Consider the following 26,697-nt stretch of genomic DNA (forward strand, 5'->3'; position numbering starts at 1 on the left):
AACAAAGAGCTGTGAAAGATCAGACATAAGAACCTGAAGCCTGCGAGGAAACACTCCTTGAGAAATAATTTGAAATGAGTCCTCACGCAATGCTTCTCAGACTTTAAGGTGCATACCAGTCACCTGCGGATGTTGTTAGATGCAGCTTCTAGATGAGTAGGGCTGCAGATGCATTTCTGACAAGCTCGCAGGTGATGCTGGGTGATGACCTGCAAGTCATAGTGTGAGTACCAAGGTTCTAAGATAATGCCATCTATTTCAGTAGTCAGGAGGGCGCTGAGGTTAGAGAGTAACCAACTGAAAAAGTGCTGAACATGACTATGGCTTACCTGAGAGTTCTTAAACTGGCCAGGAACAGAGGGAAACTGAGAAGAAATAGAGCATACATTTGGATAAATAAACACTTCTAGATTATAGAATATTTTAAATGCCAGGATGAGTCATTTGGAGTTTAAATCAAATATTTTAAAAGGATCTTAGAGTTCTTCTAATCCAGTTCTCATTCAAGCATGAGGTTAGAGTAAGATAATTCCAAAAGGGCCAGTTAGGAGCCAAATCACTGTAGGGAAGTGACATCCCCAAAGTATGTTGGATGGTTTGTAGGAAATGTAAATAGACTATTTAGTGTGTGTGTGTGTGTGTGTGTGTGTGTGTTTTAAGGTCTAAAAATGACAAAGACCAGGATTAGTATTGGAGTGGAGCAGTGAGACAGGAAAGGGAGGAATTAGAGCTATTTCTCAATAAATCATTATCTTGTTTAACAGATAATCTATTGAACTCCTATAAGTACCATTCTTGAAATTTCAAGCAATTTCAAGTACCATACTTGAAAGAAATCAGTGAGCAAACAGAATTTAGAAAAAGCCCAGCCCTGGAGGTGCTAAGATTCTAGTGAGGCAAGAGAGAAAGCAAACATAAGAAGTTAGCAAGTTATAGACTTTGTTATGTGATAAGTGCTATGGGACAAATAAAGAGAAGGTAGGATGCATAAGGTTGGTGGATGAATTGCAACTTTAAATGGGTTGGTTAGGCTAGCCTTCATTGAAAAGTCGATGTGAAGGAGGTGGATTAAGCCTGCTGGGAATCTGGGGGAAGAAGGTTCCAGGCAAAGGCCCCAAGGCAGGAGAGAGTTAGGAGTGTTAGAGGAATGCGGTGGCGGGCGGGTGGGGGGAGAAGGGGAACATAGTAGGAAATGAGGTGACTAAGGTCATGTCATAGAACATTGTGATATAGTGAATATACCACAAAAACACATTAAAATAAAAGGAGATTCTCAAGCGATAATTTCAGACTTTAATGTTTACAAGATCCCAGGTATCTCATCAACACTACTGTTTCTTGAGCTGCCTCATGAAGATCTGTTCAGTAGATCTGCCATGGGACTGCATTCTTCACGACCTGCTGGAATGTTCAACTGTAGGTGAAACACATTTTAAGGATGTCTTCTTTACAGTCTTGAACCTGATGGACTGGGAAAATATATTAAAAGATAAGGAAACTGAGAAAGAGTTTCAGTATAGTAAGAGAAGACATAAATTCAAATTCTGAAGCAATTGAGGGACATCCAAATGGACATGTTTTGAGATACTTTGAAATTGAGAGGTTAGATGTGGGGAAAAGCAAATCAGAATCTCTGGTTCAGAGATAATACTTGAAACCCTGGTAGATGAGTTTGCCAGAAAGCAAGGCTAAATAATGCAGAAGACTAAGAATCATATGTCCCTTCACTTTTACTGCAGCTAAATCAAATAAGCCTCTGCTGCTGCTAAGTCGCTTCAGTTATGTCCAACTCCATGTGACCCCATAGACCAGGCTCCCCCGTCCCTGGGATTCTCCAGGCAAGAACACTGGAGTGGGTTGTCATTTCCTTCTCCAATGCATGAAAGTGAAAAGTGAAAGTGAAGTCGCTCAGTCGTGTCCGACTCTTAGCAACCTCATGGACTGCAGCCTACCAGGCTCCTCCGTCCATGGGATTTTCCAGGCGAGAGTACTGGAGTGGGGTGCCATTGCCTTCTCCAAAATAGGCCTCTAAATACAGCATTAAAAATCCTAGAAACAGGGACTGAAATAACAGTGGTCTACACAAAACAGAATTTTTCTCGGTGTAAAACTAGCATGAAGACAGTCCAGGTCACCTGTGCCCACCAAATAAAGTCCTAAGGGACATGGGCTCCTTACACCGTTCCGCCTCATCATCCTAAGTGTATAACTGCCTTAAAGGCATAATCTGATTGCTGGGGTACCAGCCAGTGTATAGGAGTTCCAGGTCCAAAGAAAAGTGAAGAAGAGTGTGAGACCAGAGGCTTTTCTTGAAAGTACCACGCAAAGACTAATGGTTACTTTGCATTGGCTCGCTTCTGCAAGGAAAGCTGGAGTTTCCTAGTTGGCACTTAGTGTTTTATTATGAAAAGAAAAAGGAAAAGTTGTTATTGGATAGGCAGCTGACAGGCATTGTCACTGTCAGATTGTCAAAGGCTTTGGCTTGATTAAAAGAGGTGTTCTAGAGCTCATGATTTACAAAATAATGGCCATTATTCAAAACTAAGGAAATACACACCAAAAGAAAAAAACCACCACATACCTATCCACTAGGGTCACAAAGAGTCAGACTTGACTTAGCAACTGAACGACAACAACCACAATCCAGTGGTTTGTGGTTTACACTGTTGAATATTATAAAGCTAAAATGTAAGGCATTCATTTGATTATGTAAAACATGTACCAAGTGATAAATTTAGAAGTTGTCCTAGGGATTGTTTTCCTAAACTGGCCTGTGTAAATGGCACCTTTAAAATGTTTGTAATTATAAAAACTACTACATTTTATTTACCTAAAATGTAACAAAAGGAGCATGGAGGTAATTTGTATAAAAATTGTTAAAAAGAAAATTTTAGGAGGCTATTTCATTTGTCCAGGTAAAAGAAGGCTAAGATCCTTTCTTCCTTTAACAAGCGTGTATTATGCACCTGCTGTGTGCCAGCTAATTGGATGGTGGGATAGAAAGGTATAGCGAATGAAAGATTCCTTAGTAATCATGAAAATGAGTTATAGATTTATAACTGACATGACATTCTTTCACTGAGTGGGTATGTGAGTATAGTGATGCTTTATGTGGTCAATATTTGGGAATTCCCGAAACATGTTATTTTGCCTAGTGTAATCCTGGAGCTATTAAGTGTGGCAAAACAATTATTTTAGTCTTTTTAATCTATTAGTACATTATTCTTTTATTTCACTTATATAATTTCAAAAACAATGAGAACTGAATCAGTTCATACCGACCTTATAGGCTTAAGGAAAGTTTGCATACATAAAGACTGTGCTTTTGAAGTTAATGAAATATTTGCTGCTATATTGGATTTCTAATCACATAATTTCATTACAGTGTGAATGTTGTAAAGGCAACAGATTCATTCTTCACTACTCCCTGGAACCCACATCTTACAATGTTCTTATCCACTGAGTAGTAAGCTCCCTAAAGGCAGGGATATTTGGTCTTTTTTCTTTACTGATATACTGAGGACATTGCCTAGGGCATAGTAGGATTGACTTAAATGAATCTTGTGACCTAAATAAAGACAAGATGATCTACAGATGCCTTATAATCAGACCTACTTGATACCTCTTAATTGGAACCTGACCATTGAAAAGGGAGTGATTTTTTGCGTTATCTGTTCACTGCTGTATTCTTGCACTTACAGCTTTTGTCAGATAAACAGATAACTCTGAACTTTATTTTTAATGACAGAGTTTAGTTTTGTTCTCTTGACTGTAGAAGTAACAGCTGCTCATTGGGAAAAAACTCATAGTGCAGAGATGTCAAGAGGACAGTAAAAATCACCCCAAACTCAGTTCAGTTCAGTCGCTAAGTCGTGTCCAACTCTTTGCAACCCCATGAATCACAGCACACTAGACCTCCCTGTCCATCACCAACTGCTGGAGTTCACTCAAACTCACGTCCATCAAGTTGGTGATGCCATCCAGCCATCTCATCCTCTGTCGTCCCCTTCTCCTCTTGCCCCCAATCTCTCCTAGCATCAGAGTCTTTTCCAATGAGTCAACTCTTCGCATGAGATGGCCAAAGTACTGGAGTTTCAGCTTTAGCATCATTCCTTCCAAAGAAATCCCAGGGCTGATCTCCTTCAGAATGGGCTGGTTGGATCTCCTTGCAGTCCAAGGGACTCTCAAGAGTCTTCTCCAACACCACAGTTCAAAAGCATCAATTCTTCGGCGCTCAGCTTTCTTCACAGTCCAACTCTCACATCCATACATGACTACTGGAAAAACCATAGCCTTGACTAGACGGACCTTTGTTGACAAAGTAATGTCTCTGCTTTTGAATATGCTATCTAGTTTGGTCATAACTTTCCTTCCAAGGAGTAAGTGTCTTTTAATTTCATGGCTGCAGTCACCATCTGCAGTGATTTTGGAGCCCCCAAAAATAAAGCCTGACACTGTTTCCACTGTTTGCCCATCTGTTTGCCATGACGTGATGGGACCAGGTGCCATGATCTTAGTTTTTTGAATGTTGAGCTTTAAGCCAACTTTTTCACTCTCCTCTTTAACTTTCATCAAGAGGCTCTTTAGTTCTTCCTCACTTTCTACCATAAGGGTGGTGTCATCTGCATATCTGAGGTTATTGATATTTCTCCCGGCAATCTTGATTCCAGCTTGTGCTTCTTCCAGCCCAGCGTTTCTCATGATGTACTCTGCATATAAGTTAAATAAGCAGGGTGACAATATACAGCCTTGACGTACTCCTTTTCCTATTTGGAACCAGTCTGTTGTTCCATGTCCAGTTCTAACTGTTGCTTCCTGACCTGCATATAGGTTTCTCAAGAGGCAGGTCAGGTGGTCTGTTAGTCCCATCTCCTTCAGAATTTTCCACAGTTTATTGTGACCAAAGACAGTCAAAGGCTTTGGCATAGTCAATAAAGCAGAAATAGATGTTTTTCTGGAAGTCTCTTGCTTTTTCGATGATCCAGCAGATGTTGGCAATTTGATCTCTGGTTCCTCTGCCTTTTCTAAAGCCAGCTTGAACATCTGAAAGTTCACGGTTCACATATTGCTGAAGCCTGGCCTGGAGAATTTTGAGCATTACTTTACTAGCGTGTGAGAGGAGTGCAATTGTGCGGTATTTTGAGCATTCTTTGGCATTGCCTTTCTTTGGGTTCTCTATGTGTACGTCTCTATTCCTGCCCTGCAAATAGGTGCGTCAGTGCCATTTTTCTAGACTCCATATATATGTGTTAATGTACAATATTTGTTCTGTCATTCTGTTATACGCAATGAAAGAATACTGCATTATGTATAACAGGCTCTATGTTCATCCACCTCAGTTGAACTGACTCAAATGTGTTCCTTTTTGTGGCTGAGTAATATTCCATTATATATGAACCACAAGTTCTTTATCCATTCATCTGTTGATGGACATCTAGGTTGCTGAAAATTTGTACTTTTGACCACCTTCACCATGGAAAGAATTTTTTTTCTCTACTGTCACTATTTAAATCCTCAGTGCCTAGAGCACTGCCTGGCACTTAGTAAGTGAAAGTGAAGTCACTCAGTCGTGTCTGACTCTTTGTGATCCCATGGATTGTAACCTATCAGGCTCCTCTGTCCATGGAATTTTCCAGGCAAGAATATAGGAGTGGGTTGCCATTTCCTTCTCCAGGGGATCTTCCCAACCCAGGGATCGAACCCAAGCTTCTTGCATTGTAGGCAGACACTTTTACCATCTGAGCCACCAGGGAAGTCTCAATAATTATTTGTTAAATGCATAGATCATGTATTTTATGGCAGCTTAGCATTATAGATGTTAGTGTATAATAATTAACTAAGGAATCCTCTGTGGGTAGGCATGTAGGTCATTTCCAGTATGTATTTAAAAAAAAAAAAACACTTTTGAATAAGCATCTTTATATATCTTTGTACACTTTTCTGATTATTTCTTTGAAAATTCTTTGAGGAAAGGGATTACTGGTGCAAAAGTATGTATCTTTTTTTTTTTAATAATGGCAAAAGAATGTTAAAAGATGATTCACATTTATACCATCACTGAAAATAAACCAGAGGTCCTACTCTGCTACTCCTTTTCCACCGCTGAATAGTCTGCTTTATCCTTTTGAATATGCAGTGCAGAAAAAAAAACTTTTGCATTGCTCTACTTATAAGATTGAATACATCTTGATTGGTTTTATTATTATTTTTATTTTTGTCTGAATTGTTTACTCATTGTAAGTTCCTTTATGAAGATTGTCTTGTATTAAATTTTAAGAGCTTATCATATGCTCCTGACATGAACTGTTTTCCCTGTTAATAGGGAAACTTTTAACTTTTTTGATGTTTTCTCATGTACATGGTTATTTTTATAAAGTATAATCGTTCAATTTCTTTCTTAAAATTTCTGGCTTAATGTCATGTTTCTTATGTCAAGATAATGATCATTTTTCACTTATGTTCTTCTTCTAGTATTAATACTTTTAGATTTCACCTTTAAACAGTTACACGTGTAATTCCTATGGGATTTATTTTGTTGTGAGATGTAAGGTAGGGGTCTAATTTTATTTTTTTCTCAATGTATTATCTATCTGACATGATAACCGTATATTTTATAATCTGTTCTCCCCTCACTGATTTGAGATGTTTCTTTTATATGCTAAATTCACATACATAGGTGAGTCATGGTTGGAGTCAGTCTCTCCCCTTCTTCTCTCCCTCTCTTCTATATTTTGTGGCCCCTTCTATCAAATTCCTTTATTACGTTAATCACTGTTCTTTCCTCTAACTTTTTTTCTGGCTACTTTCATACTTATTTTTCCACTTGAACTAATGAGTGCATCATTGAATAAAGTTGATGTGTTGGAATATTTATTGATATTGCATTTTATAAATTTATATTGAGAGAACTCATATCTTTCATATACTGAGTCATTTAAGCTTAGTTTTACTATTTATTGGTTTTTCTTTTATGTAGAGGGGAGAGTTTTCTTAAATAAATCCTATCCATTTTAATGATTTGTTCTTTAGATAGCTTATGTTTTATGAAGATATTGTAAATGGAATCCTTTCTAAAATCATGTTTTTGCTCACGACTGCAGAATATGTAAGGTAGAAGCTGTTGATTTTGAAACTAACCATCAGTCTGAATTCTTTCATTTTAAATAGTTTTTCAGTTAATTTTCATCTCCATAGGTTTTAAAATTATACATCATAAGGTATTTTTAAACAAGGTTTTCAATTATAATCAGATTTGATCAAGTATATTTTGATTACATTATTTTTTCAGTAAGATTTGTTCATTTTTATGTGCTGAAGTTTTAGGTACTTGGGTTCCAATTCACTGCTTCTAAGGTTTCACATGGCCCTTACGCAATAGCCAAGACACTGATCTTTTTTATCCTTTTTGTTAGGGTTAGAGGTCAGAATTTAGACCAGCTAAGATTTAACTAATGGTTTTGTAAAATCTACTCCTATCAAATTGACATTCAGATCTTAGATCAGCACTGAGAGAAATAAAGTGATCCACAAGCACTAGGCACATATGTACTTGTAAATACTCTAGTAGCTACACTATAAAAAAATAAATAAGTGAAATTAATTTTAATAATATATTTTCTTTAATAGATCCAAAATCTCATTTCACTGTGATATAGAAATCAAGAATGAAATAGCTGGCATTCTTTTCTGTACTGGTTTCTAACTCTGCTCTGCATTTTATATTTACAGTACATCTCAATTTAAACTAGGCCCCCTTCACACGCTCAGTTTCCACATGTGGCTTGTGGTTGCTGTGCTAGTCAGCACAGCTCCAGATTCTCTCTCTAGCTTGGACTTAAGGATTTACTAGAGTTTTTCAGAACATAAAATTTTATAACAGAAATGATGGCTCAAAGTAAGCTTATTAAAAGTACATGTGTAGATACACTTCTCTCTTAAGTAGAGATTAAGCCTTACTTCCTTTGAACAGAAGGCCTTCTCAAATGTCCTCATAAAAGCTCACAAAATGTAGTAGTGCTTAAATAATACTGCTTGTGACATAGCCCTCATGGCAATTTAGAGGTTTCATGTAAATTCATCATGGCATCATTTGAAGCCTGTTGTTTTGGACCCATTAAATGTAATTATTTTTAAAAAGATCTGATAAGACCACTGTCCAGGACCTTCCTGTTAGTTTTCTTTTCAATGTTAACATGAAATGTGTGTGCATAGGATAGTAACTTTGGGTAGTTTGCCTTTATAGACATTGTTGCCATCAATTTTGTTAATCTAAGGGGCTAACAAATATGGCTTACTGGGTTATTTACACATTGAATGAACTGGGCAAAGGTAACTGGCTGTTTTGAATTGAGCCTCTTCATTGTTTTGCTTAAGCCCATCTTTGAAGACGACTTGTCTTGATCCATTCAGGGTTGTACTTCACGAGACTGGGTTAGTCATGTGGCAGCTTAGGTGGAGACTGTTGCTAAGAAGGTCAAAGTCAATCGAGGCTCTGAACCAGGAAACCACGTTAGTGGGCCAGACCTATTTAGAATACAAGGTTAATCTTCATGAATGAAGCAAGAAAACTGGTTTGCAAGGGTGAATCAGAGAGATGGTTTGTTCTGACACCAGTGTAGAATAATTGAGCTTCTCTAATTAGCGTCGATCTCTGTGGCTAACTCTGGTCTTAAAGCCAACTTGTAGAGGAAATCTCCTTCGAGCATCTGCAGCCCATCTTTTCCCCTTGTTCCTCCCTCACCCCCATGTAGATTTAGCCCTACCCCAGTCCAGAAAACCTTAGCAGTAGGAGACATTCAAGGAGCTCTAATTTACCACTTTGAGGATGTGGCTTGAACCACCCTGTCACCATTTCCTTGACCCTGACTGTTTGTTGCAGCAACTAGAGCTCCAGTACTCAGGGCCCTGCCTGTCTGAGAGAAGAGACCCTAGACTCTAGGACTCTGCCCTGGTGAGGAGTTCAGGTGCCAAGCCAGCTGCCAGGGGCTCTGAGTATCACTTGCTTTCACTTTCCCCCTCGGTACTCTCGGCCAGCTCTTCTGGACAAGCTTGTTGCCCGTGTTGGAGTGCGACAGTGTGATACCACACTGTCATTGCAATGACTAGCTGAGCCTTCCCAGTCCCCTTCTAGTCTGTCTCATTCTACTTTCATTTTTAAACTCAGGCCCTGTCCTTCCCTGACCAAAGAAATGAAACCAATCTCTCTCTCTAGATTTTACCCAAATTTGACGTGCTGTTTTATACCTTAAGCTTAAGTTGGATTCAGTCCACTCTGATGCCAGAATGGATGTGATGAATGTTCTCAGGTGGACTCACTCAACTTTCATAACCTTTTTCCCACAGTTTCGAGTAAGGGTTAGAGAAATGACTTGAGAAAGAATGACTCTGCCGTCTTTAGTGTAGAGTGTGTCTAGTGTGGTCAGGGCAGTGGGAAGCTTGTGTGATGTCAGCAGGTTCACGGTCAAGTGTACATCGGTGGTGTTCAACCCTGGCTCACAGTGAATCAAATGGGAATTGGATGCCTGGACTCACCCCAGACCAATGGAATCAGTCTGGGCCATCAGACATATGCACTAAGCATTGATATTGTATCTTCCAGATAATTCTGATGTCCAACAGTGTTGAAAAATACTGATGTAGATCTTTGAATTTCCTTGCTTGTGGAGAGAAGAATAGATTATATAAAGTCATATAGACTGCCAGCCAAGAAACCAAGAGCATATGGATATTTTTGGGGGTAAATTTGTCTATTGCCCAGTTACTTAATGGGTCTAATTGCACTTCTCTAAATTTCACCTGTCAGAAATGATAAAGCTTGTATGATGTTACTCAGTTATTTGGTTTTGAAGAATTTCTTTAAAATTCTGAATTAAATAGTCAATTCAGTACAACCAAATGAAGAGAAAACACATCCCGTTTATTTTTAGCTGGTTCTATATCTACTCTGGGAGCTTGATGAATATGAGCCTCTCTGCAATGTCATTTCTGGTTTTTGCTAGCCTACTTACTTTTAGTGTGTTGTGCTTCATCTCTTTATTCACCTTATATTTGTAGCCTACATGTGTGTAGTTATTTGCACCTGGAAGAAATACCTTAACAAATCAGTAAAAATTTCCAAAACTTCTGTGGCTACTTTCTTTTCAAGGGGTTTATTTTCTTTAGTCTACAGTTATTAATTTATCTCACCCTGGTGTTAATAGATCTTTTACAGGTTAAGGTAAAGAAAACAGAAACTTAGCACAAACCCCAATTTACCTGCTTTCCCTGGTTTCTGAAACGAAGCTCATTTTGAAACTCTTAATGTAGCCAGTGTGATTTCTCTGTGGCCTCCTGGATGGGTGCTGGGGTCTGGCTTCAGGATGTGATGATGATGATTTCACACTTCTAGGAGTAGAAAACAAACTCCATAGTCCCTTGTTTTGTTATTTAGTCACTAATTTGTGTCTGACTCCTGCGACCCCAGGTCCTCTGTCCATGAGATTTCCCGGGCAAGAATACTGGAGTGGGTTGACATTTCCTTCTGCAGGGTATCTTCCCAACCAGAGATTGAACCTGCATCTCCTGCATTGGGAGTTGGATTCTTTACCCCTGAGCCACCAACTAAGCCCCTATTGTGCCTTAGGTCAAGTGTATTGTGTCCAACCTTTGTGGGATTTTTTAAAAATTCTCTTCTATCGTTATCGTTTCTGCATTTAGACTTTTCTTTTTTGGGTGCTAATGTTACTTGTACTCCACAGATGGAAATCTTTTTTTAAAAAGAAGCCAGAATTTGATTGGAGAAGGGGGATGGAGTTCTGAATCACTGGCTCAGTTTAACCCCAGATGGCAGTTCGTTCGTGTATTCTGGTTTAAAGTTCTGTGAAAGAATCATTGCATGGGTTGGCCTTTTGTTGACTTCTAAGTGAATGTAATTAGCAAAGAAGGAAGAAGGCCCTCTTAATTTCCCCCAGTACTGTGCTGAATTCCTCTTGATCTTATTAAGTGACTTTCGGGTGAGTGAACTGCTCTCCTATGTTTTAATTTTAACTAAGGCTGAATACCAAGGTCTTCAGTTTGAATTGATAGTTTGTTAGTTTTCTTTATAAGATGTCAGACATTTTCCCATTTATTCAGCTGGAATTATCTTTTTAAAATAATTCTATTGACTCAAACTAGTAGAATCATCATCTTTCCTATTTATACTTCATGTGTCTTTAGCCCGTTTGGTACCCAACTATTTGACATAGTAGCCACTTAAAGAGTAGAGTGCATCTGTTGTGTGACACAAACGAAACTGGAGACTAGCTAGCTTAGTGCTGCCCCACTTCCCTGAGTGTCTTAAGGTACTGCTCTGTAAATAATTGACTGGACAGAAAAGGAAATAAGGCACTCAGGGCTCCCAAAGGGCCTGGAGTGATATCTGACTTTGGGGTCTTCTGAGCTCTGTGCCCTTGGACAAGTCATATAACCCCTCTAAGACTCCTGTTTCGCTTTCCCCCAATACAATAAAACCTACCCATAAATCATCTGTCTCCTGGCTAGAGAGTAGACCAAGCCCGAGGGCACATTGGAATCTTCTGAGGAGCTTCAAAATAGCTGATCCTTGGAATTTGCCCCAAGAGATTCTGATTTCATCTTGGCGGTAGAAGTTGATCAAAGAATGTGATTGTGGCTTGAACTACTAGGTATCTGTGGTCAGATGTGGTCAGATTTATAGTATAGTTTGAAGGTAGATCTAACAGATTATTGGTGGGTAGGAAGTAGAGTGTTAAGGATGTTGCAGGTTTGGGGCCCTAAACCCAAAATGATGGCACCATTTATTAAAATAGAAAACACTGGGATAAAGGACTAAAAACCTCCTTGCATCTTAGAAAAGAGTGGGAAGATCCACATGTGCCAAAATAAGTATGTTGCAATACATTTTTTTTTCTTTTTGTAAAGAGGGTTGCTTTTATCCTAAATTCGATCTCCTTCCTCTGTCTTCCTTTCTTTTAGTTTTCTTTGGAAATTCAGTAAACAGAACTATTAGCATCTTGTGCTGTGTACTATGCTTAGTTGCTCAGTTGTGTCTGACTCTGCAACCCCATGGACAGTAGCCCTCCAGGCTCCTCTGTGCATGGAATTCTCCATGCAAGAATACTGGAATGGGTTGCCATGCCCTCCTCCAGGGGATCTTCCCCACCCAGGGATTGAACCCAGTTCTCCCACATTGCAGGCACGTTCTTTACCAGCTGAGCCACCAGGGAAGCCCATGAATACTGGAGTGGGTAGCCTATCCCTTCTCCAGGGGATCTTCCCAACTCAGGAATCAAACCTGCATTGCAGGTGGATTCTTTACCAGCTGAGCTGCTGCTGCTGCTGAGTCGCTTCAGTCGTGTCCAACTCTGTGCGACCCCATAGACGGCAGCCCACCAGGCTCCCCGTCCCTGGGATTCTCCAGGCAAGAACACTGGAGTGGGTTGCCATTTCCTTCTCCAATGCATGGAGTGAAAAGTGAAATTGAAGTCCCTCAGTCGTGTCCGACTCCTAGCGACCCCATGGACTGCAGCCTACCAGTCTCCTCCGTCCATGGGATTTTCCAGGCAAGAGTGCTGGAGTGCGGTGCCATTGCCTTCGGGGCCTATTCCTTGTTTCTATGCATTTTCGACATCTGGGAGCAGTATGGATTCATCTCTTTGGAACTGGTCACTCTATTGTTTTTTTGGACACCTAGGAACTCTATGGATTCATCTCTCTGGAACTGATCATTCTGTTGCAGAGACTTTTCACTCCATAATCAGAGTTGATGAGAATAGTCTTTATGTCATCATTGTGTTCTTTTGGCTCTCGAGGTATTCCACACTGCAGGAACATCTTTCAGAGTGCAAAATTAAAACACTTGCTACAAAGTAGATGCTAAGCAAATGTTACTTGAATCTGCATCTGGTGAGTGATAGGGATAAGATCAAGCTGTTCACATTTTGGAAGCTGAACTTTTAACATGCTGGCATGGTTTTGAAATCTCATGGAGTTTTCTTATTACCATGTCCAGGCCCATTGCACTTTGCTCAGCAATGGCCACAGATACTCCAGCAGATCTAAGGGGCTGATTTCTTTTTTTTTTAAAGACATGGGGGAAATTTACTTTTTATGTTTATTAATTTATTCATTATTTTGAATGCTGGCTCTTTGTTGTAGCACATACGCTTTCTCTTGTTGAGGAGTGCCGGCTCTAGAGCACAAGGACTCAGTAGTTACTTAGTTGCCCCACAGCACATGGGATCTTAGTTCCCCGAATAGGGATCAAACTTGTATCCCCTGCATTGGAAGGTGAATTCTCAACCCCTGAGCCACCAGGGAAGTCCTAAGGGGCTGATTTCATATTTATAATTAGTGGTGGTAGCATGTGGAGGCACAGGAATTGCATTATGGGGCTCTTTCTGCACTCAGTGATTTTTATTTCTGGTGTCAGGAGGTTCTTGAAGCATGCTGAAGCAATCTGGCCTCTCATCATTCTTGTTCTGCCTGTGAACTGGGTAGGGCTGATGGCAGCTGCACACATATGTAGGTATCCTTTAATGTCAACCAGCACTGAGCTTGGCCTTTGAAGTCTTTGCAGCCCACCTGCTGGCATTCATACATCACGGTATAATCTGCTTAGTGGAGGTTTCTCTCTCCTGTTTGAGCCACATCCTGACAAACCGAAGGCAACTGTGCCTTCCGTGCTTTTTTGCCGCTGACTCTTTTTTTTTTTCTCTGAGCCTGTCTTGCCTAACCAGTCTTGGTGGGTTCTTTAACACCACCCCCACAGCGCTCACAGCAGCTGAGCCATTCCCCAGCCACTTGTGGCTCCACTCCTCTGTCAAGACAGACACCATGCTCTCAGGGTCATGGTGGAGCTCCCCGGTGCCCCCTTAGGGATGCCCTATTTTTCTAGCTGGGTTCATGGACTTGTTGGATATTTCACATGCCAGATTGTGACACAGCTTGTCATCAATAGGCAGAGGAAAGCTTCACTTCTTTCCTAATGCTGGGTAGTATCCAGTTCTATAGAGTAAAAAGCTGTTCTTGCTCATGGTGATTCATGGTGCTGGGTGTGCTGTGCTGACTGCTCCCAAACCACAAATTAGCAGGTAGGCTTTGGTTTCTTCACTGGCTGTTTTTGACACTTGAGACAATGTTTAAAAAACAAAGGTGAATTATATTTTTCTCTCTTGCAAAAGCACAATGGAGATAAATAGGCGCCCATCAAATTCCATTGACTTATTCTGAGAACAGTGCAGCAGCAAAATGATGTACACGGGTGTTTTTGTTTCTTTTGATAAAATGAGAACTAGCCTTGGAATCAGAAGACTATTAGCCTATCCACCTGTTTTTCTATTGTAAAATGCACCAGTAGCTCTAAAAATAAAAGTTGTAATAATTCAGATAACTTCATGATTGCTTATTATTCCTTTTTCCAATATGCTTCAAAGACTGACTTATTCAGAACTTTAATTCAGTTCTGTCTTCCTGATTGTGTTGTGGTGAAATTAATGGGGTTACCTTTCTGCAAGCATTTTTATCAACTAATTCAAGAATTTTTTTTCCATATACAAAGTGGTTAAAACTTGCTTGTGTATTGACACTATCTTAGTGGTTCTCTGATGACTTCATAACTGTCTTTTAAAAAAAAAAACTGTTTAAAAAAGATGACATCATGGAATTCTGGAGTTGGAGGGAGCTGTGTGCACTGTCCCTGAGATAGCCTGCTGGCATTTGGTTATCCAGCTCTGGCTTGAAAACCCTTCAGTGACAGGAGTCACACCCCCTTGTCAAACAGCCCTTTCCACTCTCAGACAGTACTAACTCTTAGCAAGTTCTTTCTTGCTAAGAAAGCAATAAAAGCGATTAAACCATTTGTCTCCTACAAGTCTTGCTGGGCCAAATATGCTCCGTATTATATTTACACAGTTGATTATTTTAGGCATTAGTGTAGGATCTTCAATTTATTCAATGTCCCAAAATCTTCCTGAGTTGATTCTTTCATGTTATTTGCATATTTACTAATCGTACCGGTATGTTATCCAGTATGAGACAGTATGTTATCCTGTCTCATTGGAACCCAGGCAGTCTGGCTCCAGATCCCTCAGGAAGTTATGCATCTACTTTAACTATCCAGGGATCCCCTTGGATCATAGAAGGGCCCCATGGGACTCAGGCTTTGGGGTCTCTTATTCTATCCAGAGTTGCCCCTGTTTGTCCTCTGTACCTCTACTCCATTGTCTTCATATCTTTGCCGTCCATGTGGCTTCATGGGTGCGGGGGTGCAGGGAGGGCCATCACCCCCCGCAGCCTGACTCCCTGACTCTCCGTGCCCAGCTGGTCCCTGCCCAGTGCCGAGGCTGTCTGCTAGTGTCTCCGGACCACAAGTCCACTTTCCCAGAAAGAAACCCAACTGGCCCTGCCACTCACGTGCCCCTGTTGACCCTGATACCCAGGGTCAGAGAACTAAGCCAGGAGAGGGGAGTAGGGGCAGGAGCCAAGGGTGACCCAGGGAAGGCTCCATCAGGAGGGCTTGAAAGAAGTGGGGAGCCAAAGGAAAGCTCCTGTAGAAGTTCCTTTATGGATGTTTGTCAGCCAGTAGTGAATCTACATTATTACCTAATCTTGGGATCCAGTGTCTAGTTTTTTAAGGACAGGGTGTGTCTAGTCTTGTTGAAGTACAGAATGCTAAGGATTTGGCCAATAACATTAATATTCAGGTTTAGGTAGTGTAAAGGACCTTTTTTCCCTGGAGGAGGGTCCCACAACCCACTCCAGTATTCTTCCCTGGAGAATCCTATGGACAGAGGAGCCTGGCGGGCTACAGCGCATAAGGCTCTCGAAGAGTTGGACGTGACTTAAGTGACTTAGCACACATGCACAAAGGACCTTTTTTATAGGGAAAAAATTTCCTTCAATCTCTGACTGTACATTTTGGGTATGAGAAACACCACTTTAAAAACAATGAGCTCCTACTCAATGTTAGCTGAATTCTCAATGCAAAAGGAAAGTATTCCTTTTAACTTTCAAATTAACTATTTTTAGAAATTCCCATAAATCCTTTAGAAGCTGTAGATCCCATTATTAAAATCTGTGGACTTTGAAAGCATGACTGTAGACTACACTTTTCATGAACAGTAGTTTATAATGTACAGAATCTATCTACTTTCCTTTTTAAAACACTTTGCCCTTTCCCATGGTTCTTCTGTGATTAGTGACACTTTATTTAACTATTCTGCAAGTTCTCACAGTTTTATAGATTTAAAAATATTGTATATGTGTATACACACACACGCTACAAAACATGAATCTATCAATATTTAGAGCAGCTAGGTACTGCCTTGTCTTTTTTTCTTTTTAAAATAATTCTCTACCATCTCTTTTGCATTTGTTCCTCCAACTACTATTCATTCTAACCTTCCTAGTTTTAGGATAATTATCCTTGATGCCATGAAGTGAAGGAGGAGAAGTAGGAATTGAGGAGTTCTGCTTCTTATGATCTGTTAACATCACACCATCCATTTCAGGCGGTGGACCTATCCCATGAATTCACTGTATTGCAAAGGAAGCAAGGAAGCACTTTTGTAGCCGCTCAACATTTTTTAAAACACTTTTCCTCCATTCTTAGGTGTCTGCACATCTGTTGTTATTTGCTGTTGAACATGTGAGTCTATTTCCAACCTTTTCCATGATCTTTTAATCTACTTTTCCTTGTCCAAGGCCATGTTATGCTGCAACAGTGGTCTCTGACCACACCTCTCTTTCCCCAAGACAGGACCTTTCACAATTAGTCAGCATGTTACTTCAGCTCTCCGGACTTCTGCCCCTTTTGGGTTTTGATACTAATTTGAAATACATCCTCTTAATCTAGAAGATATGTCTGGCTTAGCCTGGTATTCCCCTCCAACTACCAAAAGTTCCGTGGTACAGTTAGGTTTTCTAAACCTTATCACTTCTGCATTGATTAGAATCCAGTCCATGGTAACAATTCCTCATCTTATTTCCTGTACCTTCTCAAGTGATGAGCTTGCTGCCAAGACGAGTCAATGATGCTTTTAGCTAATTGAGGCTTCTAGGAGATGCCGGATGTGTGTCTGGTGGTTGAAACCCTTCATTGCTAGTTCAGTCTGTTTCTGTGCCAATGTTTAATCTATATTGGGAACATACCACTTATTCTTCTGTCTGACCAAAGGATCTGTGGACTATCCCTAAGGGGATATCATTACATTTATATTATCTTTCATTGTTCTCCTTTTCCTGTTAAGTATGATTTGGCATTAGTGTTTTCTTTAGTATTTGCAGTAACTCAGCATGCCCAAGATGATTGTTTTTCTAGGTTAGTATCCAAAGCTGGGAGCCACAGAAATTGAGTGCTTACTATGTGTGAGGCCCAACACTAGGCATGCACAGGTAGGTTGCCGTGCAATACTGCTTAAGATTAGCCTTTCCTCTGAACGTCAGGAATACTTTTTTCGGTGTCTATCACTCAGAATTGGTTGTGCTATTTTGGAGCTTGTTGCAGTTCAGCATGAGTACAGGGAGTGTTAAACCACTTTTTTTTTTCCTGTTTTAAACAAGAAATAATGTCGATTTTCACACTTGTTTTTTTGTAGATCAGTTCCCCAAAATACATACACTTAAAGAAAAATATCAGTTAACCATGTATGGTAATGATAGGTCCCGATAGGAAGATATATTCATGGGTATCAGGATGGAGATAAGACTATAAAATTCTGGGAATTTTTAGATGCCTGATAATAAAATAGAAAATTTAGTAAACATTTATTGCATGCAAGGGACTTTCTTGAAGTGTTATTTATGTTACTTCTCCATATCAGAATAGTGTACCTGATGGACATGTGCCCTCATGCCTGGGCTGTTCTCAGAGTTTAAGTCAGGTACATCTGTAATATCTAGTATTATTATTCTCAGTTGACGTATACCTCAGGATACAGGTGAACCGATTAATATTGGAGTGGTCAAAAGACCACTGTATATTCAAAGCTTTTTCAGATGATACTTCAAGGAAGATTGGTTAGGGAGACTGCTTTGACATCTAATAGTACCCACGAGGTAGGAGAAAGTCATGGTTGGAAAAACTATGTTGAGGTGGAATCGGGCCAGTAGAGGAGAGATGGGGTCAGAGGGAGAGGTTAGGTCAGGCCTAACTATGGAATGAATAAATGCATCCCTCAGTGTTAAAGCTCTAGAAGGGACTTGGACTTTACCCATTTCCAAATGTTATCCTGGCTTCTCAACTCACTGGCCCTCTGACCATCAGCAGTTCTCCATATAAGAGCAAAGTTTCTCCATCATTTTGAGAAGAATTGTTGGGGGTGGGGAGTGAACTCTGTAACATGAAAAGCAATTTTTTGAAGCTGATAACTGTGTTTTACATCATCTGGGTAAGTGGATATTCTTTGTTATGGCATTTTGTTATAACTTAAATGGGCTTGGAGATAATGAGCTTACATCACAATTGCATGAACAAGAGGGTAAAAGAGAAGAAGCTAGGTGTGTGGGAAGCTTTTTGACTGTTGTGCAAGTTCCTTAGGGTGGAAAGACCTATAGAATGTACTGGACTCGGGACTTGGATAGGGCAGCTCTTAACATCAGAGATCTGATCCATCAAGCAGGGTGTGTTGGGAAGGGTTCCAGGCAGCTTCATGATATTTGGGGGGCAGGGTAATTGCTTGTGGTTCCAAGTCATTGTTCCATGCAGAGCAGAAAAGCCAGCTTGACTTGGGAAGAGAATAGGTTTCGGCTCCTTGAAGAAGAGAGGCCAGGTTTGGGTCCAGTGTCAATGCCCACCTACATAATTAAATGGACATTGGGACAGGACTTGGCGTCTAGCAGAGGACTGAAATGCCTCTGCTTCAATTCATACTATGGAAGCTGAGCATAATATTCAAGTAGGTAGAATAATTCCCAGAATCAAGTGAAAAACTTTTCCAGGAAGATAAAGGAGCATGCAAAGCAGCTGGACTAATGGACAGGCCTCAGAATCCATCTTATCCATGCTTATTAGCCTTTTCATATGTCAAAACGGCAAATTGCCTGTGATTAGCTTAGCATGGGTCATGTGCCCACCTTTGAAGTCAAAAAGGGGAATTGTATTTTGAGGGACCAGTCCCACTGCCTACAGTAGGGGGAAGGGAGTTCTTCAAGGAAAACCAACAGTTCTTTTCAGGAGAAGCAGATGCTGAACTGGAATGATCAGCAGATGTTCACTGCATAGAGCCTGAATCAATATTTGGAACAAGAAGGTGTATTGATGCAATTGAAAATTTCATATCCCCTCTGGCTATTGTAGTCATGGTATAGAAATTTGAGATGCATTGCTGAGTAGCTTCTATTTAATTTCCATGCTTTCAAAGGTGTTTGTTTCTTCAATGCCATATTTGAAATTGTAGTGTGTACGTTTTAACCTTTAAAGCACCCAGTTCATTGCTGCCAGAGTGGTGGTTCCTTCCCTTTGTTCCCTCTCTGTCTGGAAACAGCTGCAGTCAGGCTCACAATCGAATGTTTGAAACGACTGTTCCACCCCAACAATGTGGAATATGGGACTTCAAGTCTTTTTTGTAGCTCTAGTAACTGCTTCTGTATTTCTAATTATGTAAACAATATATATGGTAACCACTAAAAACACAATAACTAAAATACAAATGTCTAAATTGTTCAACCAAAGATTGTTTTACTCCAGACACTGGAACCAAAAACAAAAAATTGTTAAACGAGGACTTTTAGTTTATTTTTATTTTCCCCATCGAACAAAATAAAAACCTACTAAACCTTGGAAAGGACCATGGGTAATACTCATAACCTCCTACTGAGTAGCACCTAACTTGAGTCACACCTAAATTCTGCAGCTGTGCCTTTAAAGTCTCTGGCTAGTTTTCTAGTTAGTATTTTTATATTAGACTCTTGTCTAAAGATTTCATTCTAGCTAAGGAAATGCAAGAAACCAATATGGTCTCTTTGGTGTCTAATATTAGAAGCCACTGAGTAAAAGGATATATATTAATAGTTGGACTCTCCTGATTATGTTTAGGAGGCCATATATATATGTTCTGATTCCATTTACAGCCTTGCTTATAATTGTGATAAAGCTAAGCCTGCAAAAGCATACTGGTTCAGAACCATATTACCAGGCAACAGAATGGTTTTGTGTCTTGTTCTCTTCTCCCTCCCACCTACCCACCCCTGCTTCTGTTGCATAACCCCATACAGATGACAATTTTAGGAAAACATGTACTTATTTGATATTAATTTATAAAATCATAGGGTAAAATCTGTTATTTTACTCTCTAGTTTTATTCACTGGTCCCAACTTTAATTAAATATTATCCTCCCAAATTTTAAACATCAGTACCTACCTCAGTAGGTCCCTAAGACTTTCGTTTTTCTCATCTCAAACGTTTTGAAGGAGAGAGTAGCTTTATAATCTCTGGATAGAAGATAGGGTGACAGGGACCGGTTGGATGATAGTATTGTGCTACATTGCTAACATGATCATTTAATCCTTGTGTGAACCCTATTTTATGTGAGGAGGCTGAGGCTCAGATATAAAATAATTTTCTCAGTGCTATATAGAAGTGTCATAATCTGAATCAGAACACAGATCTTACTAGAAAACCTGTTCCTTCTCCCCACAGCCTGCCTTTTTTATTTCAACAGGAAAAATAGTGGCTGAACTATTTATGTGTGCATGAAGAGCTAGGCACTTATTGTCTGGAGTGCTTTTTACATATCCATTATCTCATTTAGTCTGCACAAAATCCTGTGAAAGAAGGTAGGCAGTCAGAGCTAAGTAATCCATCTAAGGATACCATATCTCACAACTAAGGACCTAAACCATCTCTCTGACTCCACGGTGTGTGCCCCAAGCACTATAATGCCTTCCTTGATTAGACTGTGTTTCTTTTATTATTGCTGAACTTGATATAATTAGAGAAAGATGTGTGCTATCTAAGGCTAGAGTTTTCTGGCTGTAAAGAGAATTCTATGAAGTGGTTAATCACCTGCTATATTTAAAGTGCTAAATTTCTTTCCAGTCTTGGGCTTTGGTTTGGAGCATCAGACAGTGGGCACATGTGACATCAGACAGGACGAAATGATGATAGACATGGAGAGGCTGTGAGGGGCAGACCAGCTCCACCTCGCAAAAAATGCCAAGTATAATCCACTTCATCCCTGTCACCACTGTCTCACCCACGCCTCATCGTCTTACCTGAATTAACTTGGCCTCAAAACGATCTTCCTGCCTAAAACTTTTCTGTGGATTCCTACCACACGAAGGATATAAATTCAAGGTTCTTATTGTTTCTTCCAGTCTGGCTCTGTCCCTTCTTGTTTGATGGCTCCCCCTGTTCACAACCACTGGTCCTCCTGTTTCTGGAAATGCCAAGGCCATGCTTGCCTCCTTGGCTTTGTTCCTGCTCATCCCTGGTTTGGTTCACACTATCTTTTATCTTTTCTCATTGAGGGCTCAGCTCAGCCTCTCCTTGGAGAGGCCTTCCCTTGCTGCTCAGTAGAAAGCTCCAATAGCAGTAATGACAACAGCAACAGTGGGAACAGCTAGTATTTATTGAGCTCTTCTTATTGAATGCAAAGCATTGCTCTCCATACCATTAACTACCATGTCCTTCACAACCCTCCTTTGAGGTCAGTATCATTATCAAGTCCATTATATTGATGGTGAAACTGAGGCACAGAGAGTTCTGTCAATAATTTGTCAATCACCTGTTTTACTTCCTTCATCCTACATATCATGATCTGTAGTTATCTTGCTTTCTTCCTGAAAGTAAATTCCTAAGAGAAGGGAACCGTTTAAGCTGTTTCTTCAGCTTAAAAAAAAAAAATGCCTGGCTCATCGTAGATACTTAACTATGTTGAATGAATGAATGAGCAAATTGGGTCATGATGTTTATGACAGGAAATGGAAATTTTCAGAGATGTGCTTCTGCTGTAATTGTGTGAGAGGGTGCAAAGTCTTTCGCCTGAAGTGTTGAGCATTTTTCTTCTCTACTCATACTGTGTGCATTTAAGCACATGACCGTGTATCTGGGCAGAGGAAGAAAGGAAAACTAGGTGTCAACATCCTTGGTAGCCCAGTAGACACTGGCCAGTGGGTGGGTGCCAGGTGGGTGCTGGCAGCGGCCTACAGTCACTACTTATCTTTTCAAATGTGGAGACTCAGCTGGGAGTACAAAGCACTGTTTGACTCTGTGCCTGTGTTTTGGCTGCTGATTATGTAAAGCAGCTGTTACTCTGAAACATCTGGCTCAAGTACGGAGATTTTTTTTTTTAATTTTCCTGTTCATCTGAACAAATGAGGTATTCACTGTTTTCTTCTTGGTGCTCAGCAGATTTTAATTTCACAGGATTTTAACGCTGAAAGAGAATTTCAGATTACAGTGAGTCCCTACATGGGAACAAATTCTGTTCTGAGAGAGTGCTCGTAAGTTCAGTTTGTTCACAGGGCCAACAGTCAGGCATATAGTACTGTACTGTAATAGGTTTATAATATGTTCACATCTTTGAAATTTTGCAACTTGAGGGTTCATATGTAGGGGACTTACTGTATTTGCTTACATTTCTCATTTTACAAGGAAAGGCAATAGCCCCTAGGGATTATGTGCACAGGATCACATAAGTCCTTAGTGGAAGAACTAGAGCTCACCTCCCAACTGAGTGAGTTGAATAATAAATGCTGTCAGGGGAGGATGGACCAAGTGTTCACTTTGGGGCCATGATTGAGATGCTGTCCCACAATCATCTTATGTTTTCTTGATCATGAAAATTATTCTTGAAAATTGAAATAGTCTGCAGGAGGTTGTTGCTTCTATATCCTTATTTAGTAATACAAAGTAATATCTAGTAGTACATTTCAGTAACTAAAAATCGTGTGTGACTCCGTTTACTTATACTGAAATTACTGATCCCTCAAAAGTCTTGAAGTAGCATTTGGTCATTTTATAACCAAGAATGCAGAATTTGGTCTAGTAAAATCCCCAGGTTGATATGTGCTTAGTAAATACTAAGTAATTTTATCATTAATTGAAATAAACTATAATTCAGAAAACAACTGCTTTTCTGCTGGGGGAAATAATCAATTAGGATATTAAAAACATAAAATATGAAATTTTCAGCATGTCCAGAATTCTGAACTAGAGAATCATTGTCTATACTGTTTGGCCTTTTCTTTATTCCAATAAAAGCTGGCCCAGAGTAGTTTATTTGGGGAGACTGGTTTGATTCTTGCTGGTCTTAAATGGGAAGAGAATTTGAAAAAGAATATATGCATGTATAATATATGTATAACCGAATAACTTCACTATTCACCTGAATTGTTAATCAACTTTGCACCAATATAAAGTAAAAATTGTTTTAAATAGTAAAACTAAAGAGAAAAAAAAAGGCATTGCAGACTTTGGGGAGTGTCACATCAAAATAAGCTGAGGTATTTCAGAAGCCACTATCGAGCCCTTGCTCATTTGTAATCCTTAAAGAGTTAGCTATGTGAAAGTGGCTGAGGAGGTTTGCCCTGCAGATCTGTTAGTGTCAGAAGAGTAATGATGCTTCAGTGGATGTCACATGCCTGACTGAACACTGAGGACAGTGGGGCAAATGCCTGAGTGATTCTCCTGGAGAATCCAAAATGTGAAAAAGGACTGTGCATGTGGTGGCATGGTCATTGTTGCCTTGTGTACATGCGGGCCGTGTTGAGTTGCTCCCAAGAACTTGCAAAGGGGGAAATGAGCTTGCCTTCTTTTTTCTGTGTAAGATCAGCACATGCTAGGAGCAGAGTTCTGTGCACGAGGGGCACATTTGTTCCTAGGCCTGCAGGTTTGGATGGTAATCCCACTGGCAGATTAAATGTCAGATTGAATTTGGAGATGGAGATGGTCTGGAAAAGAGTGAGTCATGGAGTTAAAAAAACTGGCAGTACTCTCCTTAGCTCTTTGGAGGGGAGGAGACGTGCTGGCCGACAGATCTGGTATCCTAGCCCCATTGCCGAGGTATTCTGACAGGCTGTGAGTTTTTTGGTCCTACAGTGCGTTGACCCCTGTTGTGGAGTTGAGTGCATCAAGCCGTGCTGACTGAATGCCATTTGGCTCATGTCATCTAGCTACCAGTAGGTTGCTTCATGTACTCACCAGACACCATCACTTGGTCATTGGACTTTCAGTTCAACTGACTGTGGGACTTCAATTACTCTAGTTCCTATGGCAATTATTTCTCATCATAAACTTACTAATTGTCATTTTGAATTTATGAGTCAGTCTTACAGGCTTGGATAACCTGTGTCTACATCTAAGACAAAGATCTGTTCTTGATACATTGTTAAATATGTTTTTTGCTCATCTGCTAGTTCTTCAGATACTGAGTGCTTACTCTAAGCCATGGGTATGCTATTTAGAAAACTCTCAACGAAACAGGGGAAGCAGATGCAATAACAGTTACAGAGTAAAGAGTGATACCTAACTCCTCCGCTGAGAATATCCAGTTATGTTAAGTAAGTACAACTAGAGAATATCAGTTCAGAACAGAGTGGGGAGCTAGTTTTCTGAGGCTTTTTGTCTAGCAAGGTACCATCAACTGTACACTATGGTCTTTGTGCTGCCTTCAGGGAAAATCTAATGAAAGATTTTTTAAAACTTTTAATATTGCTATGTCTCTATTTGATAATCTATAACTTGGTCTGTTCTGGCTGCTATAACACAATACCATAGACTAGCTAGTTTGTGAATAACAAATTTATTTCTCACAATTCTGGAGGCTGTGTGTGTGTGTGTGTGTGTGTGTTAGTCATTCAGTCATGTCTGACTCATTGCGATCCCATGACTATAGCCCACCAGGTTCCCCTGTCCATGGAATTCTCCAGACAAGAATATTGGAGTGGATTGTCATTTCCTACTTTAGAGGATCTTCCCGACCCTGGGATCGAACCTGGATCTCCTGCACTGCAGGCAGATTTTCTACCCTCTGAGCCAGTAGGGAAGCCCTTTATGGAGGCTGGGAAATCCAAAATCAAGGCACTAACAGATCTGGTGTCTGGTGAGGGCCCACCTTCTGGTTAATACAGGACCATCTTCTTGCTATGTCCTCACAAGTGGAGGGGGTAAGGGATCTCCCTGGGCTTCTTTGAAAAGGGGAACTTTTAACTCCTCTTATTATGGTCCCACCATGATCTTGAAAAAGTTTCTCCTGATCACATCGCATCCACGGTTAGGGTTTCAAACTATGAGTTTTTGGAGAAGACAATCCCTATCTGAAATTTTGATTGTATACACTAGGGAGGAAAATCCATTGTGTTTAAAATGTGGCATGCTGCTGCTGCTGCTGCTAAGTCGATGCTGCTGCCAAGTCGCTTCAGTCGTGTCCGACTCTGTGCGACCCCACGGACTGCAGCCTACCAGGCTTCTCCGTCCATGGGATTCTCCAAGCAAGAACACTGGAGTGGGTTGCCATTTCCTTCTCCAGCTAAGTCGATAGTGACTGATAATTATTAACTGTGTGAGCATGGATGGCCAAAGCTACTAATAAGTCTAACACTGTACCATGAGCATGACAGTATCTGATTTGGAACCCTGTGACCTCCAGAGTGATGAGTGTACAATGTAATGTCATATTGTATCTCTCTACGTAGAAAGCTTTCAGTGGCTCACTGCCAAGCAGAGGATGCCACCCAAACTTCTTGACAAGCCTGAGAAGTCCCCTGAAACCTGGCCTCCATGCTTCTTCAGCACCGTATCTCCCCCGTCTGTACTTTGCCTTTCGTGTATTCTTCAGCAGCTTTGTCCTGTTTGCACTGATCTGCACACATGACACTGTTTCTCACCCTCCTGGTCCCTACGCTACGTTCCCTCCACTTTGTAGGAAGCCCTAAATGTTTTCTGGTTTCACAGAGTAACAAAAGCTTCCCTGGTGGTTCAGACGGTAAAGAATCTGCTTGCAATGTGGAAGACCCAGGTTCGATCCCTGAGTTGGGAAGGTGCCCTGGAGAAGGGAAAGACTACCCACTCCAGTATTCTTGCCTGGAGAATCCCATGGACAGAGGAGCCTGGGGGCTACCGTCCATGTGGTCACAAAGAGTGGGACACAACTGAGTGATTAACACTAGAGTAACAAAGCCCACTAGCAAGCTTTAATTGCCGAGTAGTTCCCAGCACCTCACTGTGATTGGTGACTTATCAGTGGGTGGAGAGGAATTGACTTGCTCTCAAAATGGCCTCCTAACCACTCCTTTGTCCTTAGGTTTTTATTCAGCAAACAGTTATTAGGTACTTGCTGTTTGTTGGTACTGGTGTTAGAAGTTGAATGACAAGCCAGTAATTGCCCTGGGGAGTTGCATTCTGAAAGAGGAGGCGGACTCAAGGGACAGGGAGGTACAGAGGCCTGTGGAAACACAGGGAAGGCTGCCTTTAAGACAGAGAATACTTCAGAAGAGACCTCCCGTTGGCAGGGCTTTTGGGAGGAGTTGGCACTGGCAAGGCAGAAAAGAGAGGAAAAGTGGGGTTTTGAGATAAAGTACAGTTGGCAACTCTTTCTAGGAAAGCAGTAAGGGACCGATTTAATTCAGTCTTATTTATTTCTCACTAGAAAGTAAAATAAGTAGTTTAATTTTTTTCTGCTCTTCTCGAAGCTGTATGTAAAAGTGTTGTCAACATTGCAGCAAGATGTTACCCAGTTGGAATTGCTTGTATCTATTTA

General features: G+C 40.5%; 1 protein-coding gene across 9 annotated transcripts in view; it reads left to right on the forward strand.

The window, feature by feature from the left end:
• The window catches only part of ATP8A1 (ATPase phospholipid transporting 8A1), a 238,832-nt gene that overhangs the window by 4,067 nt on the left and 208,068 nt on the right, over positions 1-26,697 (forward strand). The window lies entirely within an intron of this gene.

Source organism: Bos grunniens, chromosome 6 (genome assembly GCF_055505025.1).
Source record: "Bos grunniens cultivar Pamir isolate PY7600 chromosome 6, Bosgru_T2T1.0, whole genome shotgun sequence".
NCBI classification, from domain to species: Eukaryota; Metazoa; Chordata; class Mammalia; order Artiodactyla; family Bovidae; genus Bos; species Bos grunniens.